Here is a 15,933-nt window from a genome sequence, read left to right on the forward strand (position 1 = left end):
ATTTAAAAAGTTACTTATTTTTATAGGAGTAATATTCAATCATTGATTCTTTATATTCTATTAAATTTAATCAAAATTAGTTATATTTAATATTTCAAAGCGGTTAATAACAATTTATACTTTGTAAGCAGAAATTACACTTATTTATAAGGGTACTCTTCGGAAATGGATCGGTATGATTTGTTATAATCAGTATGAGGTGAAATGTTTATTTGTTTATATAAATCATGTTTTGTTTAAGTTAGGCACATGAGATGCATTATTACTACTATTTATTTAGTTAATAGTAATATTTATATATATTTTTAATTAGGTTAAGTCTATTAAATATTGATTGATAAATATGCGTACACTGATATAATTTTATTTCTATTAAATTTTGTCTATTAATTTTTAGGGTTCCCCAAAACTTTTATTATATTTTAGTTCTTCCTACGATTTTTATTTTCTTAATTTTAGATTAATTATTTTTTTATTTTTTTTTTTAGTGAGTACTGAAATATATTTAATTCCACAACCTCTTTATAACATGAACTTAAATATATTCATGCAACAGTTATGGCTTGTTTATAAAACGATTAATTTTGAAGTAATGTTGGGGCTGGATGAACGGCACCCCCAAATATTTACTCGAGAGGCCAGTGTATCATCCCCCCTCTCCCTGCTGACCTAGATTTGGACCCTTATCCACTAAAAGACGATATATGGTGTCGATCTCGTAAAACACCCTTGTATAAGCTGTAATTACCTTGAGGAATGAGCACTGATAGGTTTAAAGGAATTAGTTTATTATCGTTAAATATCATTAAATATATCTATTCCTGTTAAGTGATTTTAATCTCACAATATAAAAGTAATTGTTCAGTTTAACGTTACATAAAAATTAAAATTACTATAATATCATAAAAAGGTAAAATAAAAATTATAATTGCTTTCTGACATAAATGATAACCGTTATAAAATATGGTGTATTTATATTTATATAAATTATGATTGTTACTGCGTGGTTTTTTTTGTTCATCGCATCCATATAGCATGCTCTCTTCTTGGTGGGACAATAGTTCGATTAATTATCTAAGTTTTTAAAAATAATTAAAATCCTATCATTGAATGTATGGAAAATGGTCTTAATTGAATTTTTTACTGATTTTTTTTTTATCGAGTCATTATGTTATAATCTAAAGCAATAAATGTGGGAATGTTCAATTCAAAGTGGTTCTCTTGGGAATGTTCTTTCTTTATGTAAAAAATAAACTCTAGCTAAAAAGTATTAACTCATAATTAATTATAATCAATATAATATAATCAAAATTTTTCTTTGTCAATTCGATAAATTTTAAGAAAATTTTTTAAAAAAAGCGATATAAATATTACAGATTGAACAATGTTATAATGTCGTTTATGTTCTGTAAAAAGGATGACTTGAACCAATCGGATATTTTTGAATGTTCGCCTTTTTACTGGTATGGTCATAGATACTAAAAAGCTTAATTATATTAAATTCAAGATATGTTTGAGGTTATAAAATATATAAACATCATGTGAGTTTGTCATTCTAGATGAGTTTTCTGAATAAGGTAAATTCATTATGATTTAAGCGGATTTACCCTTTTTACTACATGCCGACGATACCAAAATCTGCATAAGATTCATTGAAAGAAGGTGTGTTTTAATTGTTGAATAATTTAAATAGATATTATAATATTGTTAATAGTTTTTAATAATTTATGCGGCACGATGTAAAACATAGTGAGCTGAAAGGGGCGAAATACAAATTGTGGCTTTTGAAGGATATGGTCAGGATCAAGAACATAATTCGTTTTCAACTATTCATTGGTTGTCGACGTTTCGTTCCACAATGTAAGTCTTCATCATGGCTAAAATAAAAAGATACAAAGAAGGTAATTTAATTTTAGAATGAAACAGTGATATTAAATAAATCAGAAGTAAAGATGGAGGTATAAAAACTATGAAAAAACTTAGGTAAATAAAATAATCAGGAGGTGAATGATAAATATAAAAAAAGTTAAATAACATAATAAAGTGTAATGAATAGATACAACAAAATATGTATAATTGAACAAATTTAATGTTTAGCTAAGAAACTTAATAATTGACACTGGCATAATAACTGAAGCATTTGAAGACTATGCTTTGTTCTTGACCGCTGTTTTCCAGACGACGATTTCCTTCGAATTCACACATGGTCAGTCATCTGTATATAATAAAAATTATCGGGTTTTTAATTTTGTATATGATTTTAAAAGCTTAAAAGGAAACTTTATCGCTAATTTAGATTATATATGGGCTGCAATTTAGATTCCTGTCTTTAAGTCATGGAGTTTTCCTGCTGCTTTACTCAGGCACACCGAAAGATTACTCTTATTCTTTTTTTTAGATTTATTTTAATATTTTTTAATTTGTCGTCTTCAATTCACCACATTTAATTATAGGCACCGTATTAAATTTACCCACTTGTGTGAACGGGTTAAAATTCACGAACGATTTCGGGGGGCGTCGTTATATTTTTAATAAACGCCCAAAGAATAAAGACGTTTACACGTTTTTAAGCTTCGCTTTCAACGTTTTAATTCGAATCGAGATGGCATCGCAAAGTGTGTATGGGGTCACATGGATTACTTCACGGTAAACGTGAGATGAACGATTTAGATTGTAATGACTTGACGATTGTCCACCCTACTGTTTCGTTTACAAAAGTACAGAATTATATGATCCTTTTTAGGGCATATTAAAGAAAATTAACATTATCAATCCGTTAAATTATAGCTCAATTAGAAAGACATTATTGCTAATATTAAATTAATTATTATTAAAATTATTTAATAGACTAGAAATTGAATTATACCAAAGTAGATAATTTCAAATAACATTGCATATGGAAAAGCAAATAGTAGAACAAGAAAACAAACCATTTAATTTCAAAAGCATTGAACTTCTCGAAGGAAATGGAGGAAGCTTGCTCGCTCATTTAAATTACATGGGCTCCAATTTCGATTCCTGTCTTCATTCCATGTCTTTAAGTTATGGAGTTTTTTTACACAGATGCACAGAAACATTACTCCTATTCTCTTTTTAGATTTGTCGATTTGTTTTAACATTTTTATCTTAAAGTTTAGTCGTGACTTTATATATTTAGAAGAATTAGTACTTACTTTATGACATCAAACATTTGACCAAATAACATACACTGCTTAGGAAAAAATAAATTTTATAAGATTTTTTAAGTTTTTCATTTTATAGGCGGAGCTGATTTTAAGGAACACTAAAGTGATTTTTAAAAAAGAAAAGTGTTCTTACCATTTCTATGATTTTTTTTCTATTAATTTATCAAACTGTCTAGTAATCACTGACAACAGAATAAACTACATGGAATATATACATACTGGGGGGAGAGGAGGGGGTTCGTTGACCCTGCTCGTCTAATAGCAGATCAACCCTCTTTTTACAAATTATATGTGATTGTCATAACTCTGTAATTAAAAGCGTTACCCTTTAGTTAAATTCCATTTTTTCCACAACCAATTATTCTACCTTTAATGGAAAATAAAATATTACTGGGTGATCACTATAAAATTTTTTAAAGAGAAAAGAAAAACTGTATTCAAAAACAACCAAGTTTTCACTATTCAAACATTTTTTTTTAATTTTACAATATATAGGCATAACAAGTAAACAATATATAATAATAATATATAACTTTTTTTCTTTGTTAATCCCTCTTTTTTTCTCTTTCTTTCTTTTCTATTCTTTTTTTTTTTTTTTCATATTTTCCCTTTCAGTCCACTATCCTCTTTTCCCCCCTTAATATTACCCTCTTAAACATAAATAAAACACGCCTGAAATACAAAATATAACTAATATTCATTTTAAATAAAATAGAATATAAATTCGTAATATATATGTTATGTAATTGATAAAAGTAGTAACAGATGGATACGAGTATATAAATCTACAAAAAAATAACAAATAGATATAAAACATTAACAAATATATGTAAAAATAAAAAATATATATAATACATATATAAAGTTCAGTGATCGGTACCTACAGTTTTTTTTTTTTCAAAATCTTGAAATACATAATTATTTTCTTGTTGTTTGTTGTTTAAAACTTATTATTAGTTGGAAAATAATTTTAGATATTTTGCGATCTTAATGAATTTGTATTGATAAAATCAATAGTCGATAGATATATTCCAGTCATTTCCGTTAATCACCCTTATTTAAAAATAGAAAATAAAGAAGGAGTTTCTAACGAGCCTTAGAATTCCTAGATCATTAAGAGCAATAATTGGAAAAGTTCGCTTTTGTTCAATTTCTAAACGATTCAAATGAATAGGGAAACCCATAACTGCTTTCCTGGAGGTGGCCAGAAGATTATTTTGTGATTGGCCTCAATTCATAAGGTAAATACTAAATCATTTTACTTAGTATTTTATACAAATTGTTCGTAATAAGGCGGCATGAATTTCCAAAACCAAAACTGCGCATGCTATGTACTGCTTATGACAGTCAAAAGTGGTTTTTCTAGTAAATCTGATACCTGTTATTATCAGCGTTCGTAATTTTAATCATATCACAAACGTATATGAATGGTTTAAACATAAATTGTTCATTATGGAAATATTATTGACAAACTAAAATTCTAAAGAAATAATAATGAAATAATGTAAATGAAACATATTAAATTCTACAGTGAGGTATTGATAGTCGACCGAAGATTTATATGTGGAGAGGAGAAGGTCGGGGAGAGGGGTGCAGTCAGGAAATAAATACTAATAAACTAATAACTAATAATTATGTCGACATGACAAAAGTATAAACTAATTAAATGAACTTGTAAGTTGTTATCAGAACTTGTTGGAACAGAACTGTTATTTACGTAGTTTTTGTCATTCCCCACTACTTTCTTCAACTTTCTATGTCCAATATTATTTGTTGACTTTCCAACGGTATATAATTTCTACTTTATATTTCTATTCACATTTCCGTGAAATAATGTGAAATGTGTTTTTAACCTGCAAAAAATATATGGCCGAGAATTTTGATTTTGAAGTTCTTGGAATAACCTTTATAAATCCTTATGATCACAGCCATCTTGAAACCCTATATAATCTGCATTACTCTGACAGTCAAGCTTATGACTCTATACTAGATGTGTAAATGAAACTTTTGTACTTGATAATGGCAGTAAAACCGAAACGTAAAAAAATTTGTTTATAGATTAGAATTAGTGAAATTATTTTGCCTTTACATTTAATTAATTACTAATATTTTCTCTCAACTCACTGAACATGCCAGGGATCTGATCTGGGCGATTAACAGTATTAATATATCTTATCTAGCTGAAGGTTCTATTTGGCAGTTATTAATTTCACCAAAATACCCGTTTCTTGCTGCCTTTTCTCTCATTTATACTGATTCAGTACCTACAGAGAGACCTGCAGATTCTCCTTGGCAACGGAAGTTTCGGAATTAAGGAAATGAAGCTCATGATTTTATATAATTTTTAATCCGACTACAAAAGTAATATCCCTTGTTAAAAAAATTTCACCACTCGATGCCATAAAAAACTTTGTTTATTGCGGAAAACTGGCTATCTCCCGACTCTATGCCCTTGTGTTGATGGGGTGGGTCCCTTTTTTTGTGTCACTGCCACACATTGCCTTATCCAATGCCGCACCTCAGCCACAGATTACGCTTTTATCGCTGCTTCAACTTTTATCCATCACAACACAATGTCGGAATTCCATCTGATGGATAATTTCATTTCTGATTTTCGTTTCATGTTAAATGGATAGATAGCATTACTGGTGGAGTCAAGTGTTATTCTATAGTCATTCTATTATTATTAGTAATATATCAGTATTTATACGCACGCATACCAGCTTATTTTTATTTATTTATTTTATACCAGATCGGCCTGGTGGGTCTTAGATGGTTGATATAACCGTTATATTTTATTTTGAATTGAAATTAATTCTAGCTCATTTCATAACAGATATTTATATATTATTCACTTCGACAATATTTCCCGGTACTAATTTTCCGAATGTGCATTTTAACAAGAATAATGATATTTCTTGTTTAAAAATTTTAATATTTACCCTTTGTAAAAGTATGACAGAAATATATAAATATAATTGTTAACTGAACTAGCCATTTATTCAATACTGGATTGTTATTGTATCAATAATTAAAATACTAAGAACGATTTTACGGAGGTAGACATCCTGTTTACTGAATATATATTGAGTGGAATTAAAAAATTAATTATTTAATAATTATGTTGACGTGATTGCAGTGTGAACTGGGTTTAGTCAGTTCAAACTAAAAACGCCCGTCAGTACAATTTGTGTTTGAACAGATCTTTTTTTTACGCAGTTTTAGTCATTCTCTACTACTTTCCTCATCTTTCTTGGTCCAATTTATGAAAGAAATCTTCAGCTTCAAGGTGAGGAAGTGACTTTAATAAAAACAAAACGTTATTTCTGCATGTGTGACAAAACTTCTTCTGTAGAAAGGAAACCTTGGACAAGGGGAATTCAGCCAATACCCAAATTTATCAAGAGCAGAAAATAAATATGAAGACATACTTTCTTATTGTGAGAACTTGGATGCTCTCCATTTAGATTTTAATCAACAATTTGATGATATTTTTAAAATGGACAAACCTGATTGGATTTTTGATCCTTTTTCATGTGCATAAGAATAATTTTCACTGTGACAAGAACAACCAATGGAAGTAACTACAAATTATGAACTGAAATTTAACTTAATGATTTATTATAATAATTGTTTGAGAGTGGTTTATTTCATTTTTAACACACACTTTGATGCAAATATACTCTCAACTTTTATTTTCAGAAACTCTCCAACTATTCGGCCCCCAGGCCATTTTCAAGGAGACAACTGTCGAAAACACTGTCACAATTTTTTCTTTTATTTCTTTAAAGGCTGTCTTGAACACTGCCATCTTGGATCCCAGTTCACAATAGTAGATTAATGATTTATTCTAATGATTGTTTGAGAGTGTTCAAGATAGCCTTTAAAGAAATAAAAGAACAATTTGTGACAGTGTTTTCAACAGTTGTCTCCTTGAAAATGGCCAGAGGGCCGAAACGTTGGAGAGTTTCTGAAAATAAAACTTGAGAGTATATTTGGATCAAAATTGTGTGTTAATAATGAAATAAACCACTCTCAAACAATCATTAGAATAAATCATTAATGTAATAATATGAACTGGGATCCAAGATGGCAGTGTTCAAGACTACGCTAAGTAATATTCTGGTGGGATAAAAAAGTTTGGGAACCACTGATTTAAACCCTGTCAGACTATTTTAATGATGATTAGACATGTCTGAAATTAAAAATCATTTGATTTTATGTTGGCTTGCCGAGTTTAATCAAAATCGTTAGGTATTTTTAAGAAAATCGAAAAAAAAATGTGAAAAATCGATTCTATAAAGTTTAACTTCCAGTCCGTCATTTTCATCCAAAATGTTTTCTTTTTCCACATACCGTAAATATTAAATTTCAGTTTTGAACGAATTTTTGAATTTGAGTTAATTGTTCATACACAGTCAATTTTGCGATATTTGGTTATTTGGACTGAAGGGTGCGGCAAAATTGTAAATCTTAATTTAGCACGATCATAATACTTCCTCTTACTGTACATTCCATACGTGTTTTAGCAGTTAGTGTGTTTTTTAAGTGTTTTTACGTAAGCAAACGTAAAAATACTTCGTGGTTTTTGAGCTAGTCTGTTCACGCACTCACACTTTGCATTTTGAAAGATTTTGATATTTGACTCAATGGACCTCTAATACAGTTTTTCAGTTTCACAAAACTTATCGTTTTTGAGTTAAGCCATTCACACTCAAGGGATATCCAAATCGTTCATGAGGCTTTCAGTTCGATAGTTCCTTTTAAATTTAATTAGAAAATTCTCATATCATAGCCCTTGGAGAATGGTGTCAAAATTGGAGAATTAAAATAAATCCCAACAAATCACCTTTACTCTTCGTCGTAAACCTACCAACTGTCCTACAGTCTCTTTAATAATGTTGATCTTACCCGTGTTGAACAGATCCGCTACCTTGGACTACATCTGGACAAACGACTAACCTGGAATCCTCACACTAGACTGAAAAGACAGGAAATTGCTCGTCGATTTCGACTATTGCAGCACTTACTCGCAAAACGGTCTATACTTCTAATTCATCACAAAAGACTGATCTACATGAATGATCTACAGGCCAATCTGAGCATACGGAGTTGAACTTTAGGGCTCCACTAAACCTTCGAATTCCTCTCGTATCCAATCATTGCAACCCAAAACTCTTCGTAAAATCCTCAATGCTCCTTACTTTGTCACAAATAAAATCATACATAAAGACCTTAATGTTCCATATGTAACCGATCTAGCCGGAACCAGACATCTCTCCTTCCATTACAAACTCCCTGACCACCCAAATCCACTAGTTTCTACCTTGCTTCCTCTTTAATTCCTGACAATCCTCTGTGGCGCATGAAAAGAAGATGGCCACGATACCTGGTAATGAAAAACGTCATTAGAATGCTACCAATGAGTAGTTTCTCTACACGCCTGCCTGTAACTGTAAGAGAGATTTTTTTTTTTATGTTATTTTTTTTTAGTATGAATGTGATCAGTAATCACTATTACTTAGTGTGGCCGATTGTAATATCTATCAATAAATAAAAAGTTATGTTTTTGAAAATAAAAAAAAACTAACACAGTACTTCCACTCGCTAAGTATTCCATTTATAGGTTAGCAAATGTAAAAATACTTTTTTGTACCATTTGTCAAGACTTAAATGATTTTACATACATAGATTTCAATTTTGACTAAAATTTAAATTTATAAAGATCTATAAAAGAAGTGTTATATAAGGCAATAAAACAATTAACGCTCTAGCCCACCATAGCTAAATAAAATTTCTAAAAATAATTCAGTAGGTGCTATCTCACGAAAAATACTATGTGAGAAAAATCAGGCCACAAATCATGCAAGATTAATAAGTCCAATGATTAGCAAGGCTTTCCATACAATATCTTATGACGCTGCTTGCTTACATCCTCGATGAAGAAAGACCAATAGAGCACTCAGACTTCATCAAATCGGGAAGAAGATTACAAAGAATACGGAGTAAGAATTTTCGAAAACTAGTTATATTATAAACAATATCGATTGAGAAATAATTGCAATAACAACCAAGCCGAAAAGAATAACTTTTCTTAAGGCCACCAATTATATCCTACAATGTGTAAACCATTCTTCATCTAATATATTCAAAATGCATAGTGGCAACAAAATTAGACAATGAAAAGAAGATCTAAAAACGTCACTAATCACTAACTAAAACTTTTACTATTTTCTCATGTTAAAATGATTTAAATCTTCTGTAAAGGTTCATAAAAATTCAAATATAATAGACAGAACGGGATCGCTGGAAATAAACTAGGGAATAATTTGGATAAATTTGCATCGTAAAACATTGTTCTGACTTTTATATACAACCAAATCCCTATAACCCACATTAAACAGTGAATTTTGTCCATCATTATAAATATTTGAAATTGATAGCGCTGTATCAATCATTACAGCTGTATTGGCCATTTTTATCACCTCATATTACTGTATTTTATCAGCTATGACAAAATTAAAAATGGACATTAAAAATACAACTTTTATGTAAGAGTTTCATATGGAGAAGGAAGATATACGCTAGGTAGACAGACAAATACCAGAAACATTTCCTAACACTCTTCAGGACTGCCCTAATTTTTATAATAACAAGAACAAGGTTATAAAAGTTATTCGTTTGTAAACAGATGAGAGACAGCTGAATGTGATAGATATCTTCCAGAAGTAATGTAAGGAGATGAAGTAATTTATTATTGAACTCGTCTATAACTCCCTTGTACACAAGATCGCGTAAACATGACTCCTTTGAATAATTTGATGTTTTTATGTCTAACAATCATGTATTGATTTTTTTAAATTTTCATTTGTTCACAAATACACTTTTTATTTCACTGTTCAGTGTTTCGGTACTTAGTTCAATGGTTGATTGCTTGGTAAAGGTTACTTGATTAACAAACTTTATGAGCTGAGAAATATTTTATTTAAAATAGGTCACCTTCCTTTTCAATCACTTTTTCCCTTCGAAAAACCTACTTTGTAACTCAGAACTGAAAATGTATGGGTTTTGGGATGATTTGAAGTCAAATTATTTTTTTTTTTTGGTCTATAATTACTTTCGAAAATTTCACCATCAATAATAGTTGTGTTAATTACTAAAAAGGTTATTTGTTAATACAAGATTCTATCACATTAAATTTGAGATCTTCCTCGGCAATAGATTTTAAAGGTTTAACATTTAGCAAACATTATTTAATGTCAATAAGGTCCATTACCTTACAGAGTAGTTTGAACAAATATTATTTATCACTACAAATATATTTATTTTATTATATATTTGTTATCATACTATGTACAAATATATTTATTTTAACTTAAGTTATTCATTAAAATTAAAATCTTAAGATGTGAATATCTTCTTAATAAAGATTTGCTGGAAATATCTTTCCTCTGAGAAAGAAGATTGCGGTTATACTTTTTTATAAACGTTTATTCCTTCATTTTTTTTTTTTTTTGCTTTCGAGATTTAAAAGGAAAGGAAGATCATTTTCTTTATGAGGTTTCAATAAACAATTTTTCATTCCACTTTTCTACCTTTTAAAGTACAAGTTATAACTATTTTATGATAGCTCGCAAAATTGATCGAAAAAAAAATAATAATCCAACTATCCCTGCCCCCACTTCAAAAATTAATTAAACAATAACTTAAATGTACTCACATCAAATATCTAGTAATGTTTCTGAAGATAATTAAATTTCTAGCAAATTGTAATAGAATATTGTAAACTTAAATTTGTTCTGAATTAAAACGTTTATTCTGAACGTAATGGTTCGCCCAAAACTGGGATAAAGTGGTCTTTTAACTCTTCAAAATCTTTTAAAAGTGATGAGGCATATGCCTTTTACGTGATGTTAAGTAAACGACTTACCTAACCTGTAACTAAACTAACATGCGTTCTTAAACAAAATAAATAAATAAAGGCCGATTGAATATTAATAAATTCTTTGTGGGATTTAAAAGAAAGAGGAAGGAGAAAATATTTAAAATAAACATAAATATTTATTATAATTTAATTTAGTTTAATTAGTTAAAGCTTAATTTAATTTTGGTTAAGATATTAGTAAAAGTTAGACATTGAATATCTTGAAATATTTTTTTTTAATGTAGCCCTACCATTTGGGGTAAATCTTGTGCAAACGGATAGTGGATTCAGTAAATTATTATGTTTAAGTGAACGGTTAACTCAGATACTCTAATTAAACTCTTCCCTAGTAAAATAATATATTCTAAAATTATTAGATGTTTTACAGGGTAATTTTTCAAAAAATAAATTTTACTCTCTTCTGCTTTTCATTGTATTTTTCTTTATTCTATTTGATTGTCCTTGAAAGGGTTCAATTTGATGTAACAACGATAGGAATTTCTCCCTGATTAATCCTTGCTATAAATTTTTATTTTATATTAATTATATATACCTTAACAGTAACAAGTAAACAAGCTGTTATACAATCGGGATCTGATAATCTCTAAAAAGGATTCAATATAATCTGCTATTTGCATTTTGTGGAGATATTATAAATCTTGACAAATGACTACTACAGCTCCACATATCTGTCAAGGCCGACAAACAACCTGTTACACTGAGCATCATGTAGGACTCCCCTTTGACAGATGAATGGCAATGTGCCCGCCCACTAGACATATTCCTAACTCACTCCTAACAAAATGACCAGAGCTTTTTATTATCTGATGATGACTCAAAATAAAGTTAAACCTGTCAACAAATGTCTATCTGGACGTCAAAAACTGGCAAGTAACGATCTTTAATAAAAATACTAAAATTATAAATATTTAATTTTTTTTTGTTGGAAAATTGCATTTAATATTTTACTGTTTTATTATAAATCACTTACTTGGCTATCTTGTAATATAGCTTAGGTTAGTGGTTTATTTTGAAAATAGTAAGCCAGACATTTTCAACGTACTAAGTAATCAGTAGATCAGTGAATTTTGTTCTTGGGCATTGATGTGAACCCTTAGTTTATTAACATTTCATAAAAACTTATGGTTATATTTTAATTTTGAAAAGATTAAAAAACTTGTTTAACTTTTGTTCGTGGACTGCACCAGTACTTGTGTATTTTAATGGGGTCTATAAAAAAAAAAAAAAACACAAAACAAATGACCGGCTGGAAGATTATTCATTGACCGTGTGTAAAGATGAAAGGAATATGGTCCGGGTGCGGTCAAAAAAACTCAAATAGTAGAATTATACTATTTTATTGAGCCAACGTTTCGCCCCACGTTGCAGGGCTTCGTCAGGGCTATTTTGACGAAAGTCAAAACAAAAGTGACTTTTGTTTTGACTTTCGTCAAAATAGCCCTGACGAAGCCCTGCAACGTGGGGCGAAACGTTGGCTCAATAAAATAGTATATTTCTACTATTTGAGTTTTTCTTGACCGCACCCGGACCATATTCCTTTCATCATAACAAATGACCGTTTTATCAAATTGAAGATTTCAAAAGACTATAATTGGTTTAATCCTATTTAATATTTACGAATACTTAAAGCATTCTCTAAGCTTGTCTAATCCCAATAGACTTCTTCAAAAAAATGCTCAAAAAGTTATTTGTTCCAAAGAAGAAACTTGAGTGTCCTACGAAATTCTCGTAATTAGATGGCATTACTGGAAAAAAAAAATCACTGGCCCTGAAGCAATTCGCGAAATTATTAAATATGAAAAGGAAGATGTCCTTGGCCAGCGCACTGAGCAACGTTGGTTTGAAAAAAAATAGCAGTGGAGATACAATGTTGGAAAGAAATAAAGGCTCCAGGCGACCATTAAAGGATATTGATGAGGTTCTGCTGGAAGCCGTTGAGTCAAATACATGCACAAGTACTCGCGAATTTGCCAGGGAGTGTGGTATGTTGAAAGATACTGTTAGTCGCCATCTACTCTCCATGGGGAAGGTGAATAAGAGCAGTAGACTGCTCCCTCACGAACTTACTCCTCAGCAATCACTTCCCGTCGAGCTTAAGTTAATCTAAAAGTTTAAAAAACTTCATGGCTTCAACTTCCTATCTCATTAACCATATAGTCCAGACCTAGCACCACCGGATTACTACTTGTTTCGATGCATTGTCCATTTCCCTCAAGGGAAAAAATTCAATAATTTTGCGGAAGTTGAAATTGCAGGCCAAGAGATCTTTGATTGACATCCCAAAGAATGGTGTCAGCGTGGGATCGAGCAATCGACTAGCAGGTGGCTAATGAAAGTGGATAAAATGGACTAGAATTTGAGTATTAATTGTATTTTATATCAATGAAATAATAATATAAATATTTGGTTGAAAAGCGGTCATTTATTTATTTTTTTATACACCCCATTAAAATACTGTTGAATAATTGTGAAATAGGACAAAATGAAACCAAGATGAACGATAAATATACTTTAATGGTAGTTAAAAAAAAAAAAAATGTTCCATATTGGTACCTTTCTTATAGTCACGCTTACATACATGTAATTTTATTTTTATCCATGTATGGGATACGTTTGGGTCCGTTGTTTGCGGAAAATGTGAGGTGAAAGTGCTATCCACCCGGAAAAGATATGATACCTTTTCCATTTGCTAACCATCGGAGAAGAAGCCAAAATAAGGGAAGAAAATGGGACAAGGGTTGGGAAGCAATTACTGTAGAAGGGCTTCCCCAATTTTCGGGCTCACGATATCTTCCAACCTCCTGAAAATCTTCCTCTTAACTCAGGACTCTTGTAGTAGCTTAGCCTCGTTCATGCTAATGCAACGGGTAGTCAAATGCTATAATTTATTAAAATAACATTAAAACCAAATTATAACATGAAACTTTCGATAGTTTCAAGAATATAGTAAGTGGAAACAAATATTTTAAAAGCTTAATACATAAAAGTAACACGATTTAACGCATCTCATTAGTGAGGTACAATTCTAATTTTAAATCCTCTCGAGTTGAATCCTATTGTAAATTAATTAACGTTTTGTCAACTGACAGGCCTCGTTAGGTTTAAAAGTACATACTCGTATTCTGGAATGAAAGCGAAAATTAAATTAATTCGTCAGTTATTCCTATTCAAGTAATCACTAACTGGTAATTTATCAAGAAAATTTTAAAATTAGTACATCTGAATATAAAATTACATATACTATAACAAACAAAATAAAAAATAATAAGGGATCAAAACTCACCAAGATGTATTAAGAGTATATTTTATATATCATATCATCTCATATTTATTATATACGCATTATCAGAACACAAATTTATCAATACAGAAACAAATCTATCACTAATATTGCTAAATTAAAAATTAATTATTTTTCCTGTACCAATATTAAAATAAGTTTGTAAATGAATAGCATCATTACTTTGCTTGTAATTTTATTAAAAATTATTTAATTCAAGGTTATCGTTCAAGTGTTTAAATTTGTACATATTTATTCCATCGGTTTGTTTTATTTGTACTGGTCCAAGCAAGCTTCTAACTTAATTATTTCATAATGATCATGTTTTATAAAAGTTTTCCCAATTATTTTAGTCCAATAAGTACTATACTTCAGGCCTGCTGATAATATCTTAAAAATTAATATTTAACTTTCCGGTATCTGGTTTAAATTTCCCTTTTTTTTTTTTTACTTTCACTCATGTAAAATACACACTGTATATGGAAAAAGAAAGGGAAATAATTGCGTGCTAAATTTCGAATTCGAGTTTTTGGACGAAAATACACGCTTTGAGTTCCCCTGAGTCCAATAACTTCAAATTTCGAAAAATAGTCTGTGTGAGTGTGAACATCCTAGTGCAAAAACTAAAATTCATAAGAAACTGAAATCGCAAGTATATTCCTTGGATGTTATAGCGACATTTTCGCTAAAATTGACCGACAAAAAGTGATACTTTTTTTTATCGATTTGTCGATTTTCTCATAAAATAACTCAAAAAAAAAAAATCGAAAAGTCAAGTGGAAAGACCCAATCGAAGATATATCGTTTTTTTTCAATAAATGTTTATTTCCACGTTAAAACCTTATAAGAACAATAAAACAATATTTGAAGCTTTAATTTTATTTATTTATTTTAATTAAACTTTTTATTCATTAATACATATCACAATCTACCATAGTCTTAGAAATGTAATCGTGATGTAACTCATTATATTCATATCAAAAGTACCAAAATTATAAAACACTCATGCACATATCCATTTATCCTTGACCTCATAACAACCAAATCCTGAAAATTCCGTATAAATCTCTCTAATCATCCTTACCCTTTGGATCAAATCTTGTCCTGTTCTATTCATACATACAATCCACCTCGAAGTTTGAAACGGCAGTTACCAAGTGACCTATTGTAAAATCTTGTATTGTACATATTGTAAGCTCAATAATTGCAGTTTTAACTATGGCGAGATGCTCCGCTCATGTATACTGTTAGCTACTTTAGCGCACTTAATCAGCCTCCACTGGTTCATTACCAGTGACGTGGTGAGAGGGCTGTGCTGGGATATTGAAGAGCCCTGCTCTACCCCCTCATGCGAGGAGGAAAGAGTGGGCTCAGGAATCCTCAGGTCTAAAGTGTAAATATTGTACGGACTAGTATAAATGTGCCTTTATTTTATTGTTATATTAGTACAACATTGTACTTATTTTATTTTATCTTTATTTCATTTATTTTCTCTTCATCTTTTTCGTAAATTCACTTTAGTT

At 30.0% G+C, this 15,933-nt stretch overlaps 1 protein-coding gene across 3 annotated transcripts in view; it reads left to right on the forward strand.

Annotated features, from left to right (window-relative positions):
• Nucleotides 1–15,933, forward strand: part of LOC106683436 (gamma-aminobutyric acid receptor subunit beta-like) — a gene marked incomplete in the record, with an annotated part of 109,309 nt that overhangs the window by 17,359 nt on the left and 76,017 nt on the right.

This window comes from Halyomorpha halys, unplaced genomic scaffold, assembly GCF_000696795.3.
Source record: "Halyomorpha halys isolate HHAL.00 unplaced genomic scaffold, Hhal_1.1 Scaffold483.1, whole genome shotgun sequence".
Lineage (NCBI taxonomy): Eukaryota > Metazoa > Arthropoda > Insecta > Hemiptera > Pentatomidae > Halyomorpha > Halyomorpha halys.